The sequence below is a fragment of the Schistocerca nitens genome, chromosome 4 (assembly GCF_023898315.1).
Source record: "Schistocerca nitens isolate TAMUIC-IGC-003100 chromosome 4, iqSchNite1.1, whole genome shotgun sequence".
NCBI lineage: Eukaryota > Metazoa > Arthropoda > Insecta > Orthoptera > Acrididae > Schistocerca > Schistocerca nitens.
Genome location: NC_064617.1, coordinates 72,128,906 through 72,131,696, shown reverse-complemented (window position 1 = coordinate 72,131,696; position 2,791 = coordinate 72,128,906). Strand labels below are relative to the sequence as shown.

Below are 2,791 nucleotides of genomic sequence, written 5' to 3'. Positions count from 1 at the left end.
GTTTTGAGCATGTGCTGTAAACGCTCTTTTTTCATGTAGTGGTAGTATTACAGTAAAGTTACTACAAATGGCCAGGTTACTTCTGCATTGTCCTTAGTACTGTAATACGGTACTGCACAGTAACATGATCCAATTACTGAACAGTGTATTACTATCACTTTCCATGTTTATTGGTAATTTGTGAAATGTTCTAAGGCGCCTTGGAGAGGTGAAATGATTTAGTTAATGAAATGCAGTGAGGTGATATTTAAGTAAGAGAAGTTACGTATTATTTATCACTTCCATTGCTACTACTTTCGTGAATAAAATAGTACACTGTGATACATTTTTGAATAGCTCTTGGAGCAAGTGAGTGTATTCTTGAATCAAATGTACATGGCTCTGTTTAAAAGATTGAACCCCTATCTAGTATCTGCTCCATCTGTGGGGACACACAAAACGTATACCCACAGCAAGTACTACCAAGTCAAGTTAAAAAACAATGGTTGAAACAAGTTTAATTATTACTGCCAACCGCCTGACACTGCCTCCAACATTATTGTCTCACTTGACGGAATTCATTCGTGTATCATCGACAGCTTCTTGTCCATTCTCAAGAAGTTCCTAAATTCTTACTGATCCCTGAGCTTCTATTCCTTCTTTAATAGGGAATAGATCCCCCTCCGTCCCTTTTTGCCAGCCACGATAGAACCAAGAACGTCCAACACAAACGCTCTACGCGACGGATCTAGCCATACTTCTTTTATAAGGTTATGCAAGCATCGAAAAGGAATTTCTATTTGGGTTTTCGAACAAATGAAAAAATATAACTTAAAAAAACTTAAGTTAAATATTAAGGGCTCAGCCGGGATTTGAACCCGGGACCTCCTGCACCCAAAGCAGGAATCATACCCCTAGACCACTGAGCCGCACGGCAGTACAAGAAGAACTTACGCTTTTAAGTGAGTCCATAGTTTTCTCATTTACTGTGTTTTTGTGATATGATTTATTGGTTTGCTTTCATTTAAGAACAAGCTTTTCGTATCCGTTCTTTTTCTCGAACTTAAAGTTTGTATGATTTATTTTCTGGATATCTTACTCCACTCAGTTTACCAAAACCTGGATTTCTCACTCTTGCATGTCGATCGAACATAAATGTCATAACTTTTCATATGAAACTAATCTCCATAAATTTATATTAGACTCAGCACTGTAAAAGAGTGTATCTTCATTGTTCATATCTTCACACTTCCGTAGCGTTACAAGATATCGTTGTTTCAACAAACAAAATCAACTTTACATCAGCACAGGTTAACGTGTGCCGGTTGTTTCAAATTCTTTGACCTTACGCAACGTACCACAAGATATTTAATCCCGTCATTGTGAACATCTACATCTTCTTGCGCCTTAGATTGGCATGAGGCACCAATTAATTGCTGTGAGAATCCCATTTTACTTATGTCGATTACAGATAGATACGATGATTGTTTTGTTTACCGTAATTGTGTGTGTGTGTTGGCTTTTCATTTTTCCCTGCTTTGTTGAGCAGATATCAGGTATCAGAACTAAGAGTGATATTACTAACACAGTACTTCACTTTGAGCATCACATTACACATCTCGCGCTATTGTTTCATGACGTGCTATTTCGGCGCTTTGATCGAACGACACAACAAAAGCGGTTATGCTCACATTCTTGTGCGCTGGAGTACCACGAACGGCACGAATAATACACTATTGTGAGTCATCATATTATTGACATGAATTAAAACAATATTATTATGTACCAGTACCACAAACATTAAGATCGTCATTAACGTAAATGTTTTACATCTTCGTAACGACACCTAAAAATAATAATTTCTATCAGTGGAAAGAGTTACAACTACTACGATGTACAAGAAAACGCGACAGCGATTTTAGTGTCTGCTAATGAGCTTTTCGTACAACTAACGTTACTGATTTCTTACAGAATTCCACTGTGAATATCTAGCTAACAATTATATGATATTGACATGCCGTAGGATGACATTACGTATAACGATTAAAGATTGTCTAAGGGACTGAAATTTCTGTATGAAGTGTACACACAGTATTTTATTATTTGTAAAAATTTTTGATGAGAAAAATGTACTTATTAGGGAAACTGTTACCTGAAGTCTTATTTCTTTTGGTTACATGAAAACAAATACGGTATTCAATGTTCGAAGGGTTCAACTAGGAATCAAATTCTACTAATTGTCAATAAGCAGACTGAAAATTTTTTGTCAGATTTTACTTGAAGAGTTCACTGAGACAGCTGTTTCGCAGTCACAGCACTACACGTAAATAATAAATGAAAACTGGAAGTGACATGCCTGGGAGAGACATCTAGCTTATGGGAGACTGCAATGAATTATTTATTAATAACGAAAAACGGATGCTTTACGTATTCAGTTAGTGTCTGTGTATCATGTTAATATTTACAGCGCATGAAGAGAAGGTATCAAAGAACAAGTATTTTCAGACAAAAATAAATTTTGTCACCATATTTCAGTCAAACTTTGTACGTAGTATGCCATAGATTGCATTTAGGAATGTTTATAAGTTATTGGATAATCAATTTCTTCTGTAGGATATTTGAGGAAAGAGTATATGAGGCTTTTCAGGGCTTTTTCGTTTTTTCCTTCAATGTGAAGGCCGAGTTGCACCTCATCCCGTTTTCCCACAGAGGCCAAATTACATTCAAGTCATTTTTTCATACGACGGACTCTAACGGACAAAAAAAGCAAAATTTGACAAATATAATCAACTCACCACTCATCGGATACAAT

The 2,791-nt window shown here is 36.2% G+C and overlaps 1 non-coding gene across 1 annotated transcript; it reads right to left on the bottom strand.

Moving 5' to 3' along the window:
- Window positions 1-836: 836 nt before the first annotated feature.
- On the bottom strand, window positions 837-908 carry Trnap-ugg (transfer RNA proline (anticodon UGG)). Its single transcript has one exon. It is a non-coding gene; the product is annotated as a tRNA-Pro (tRNA).
- Window positions 909-2,791: the final 1,883 nt, after the last annotated feature.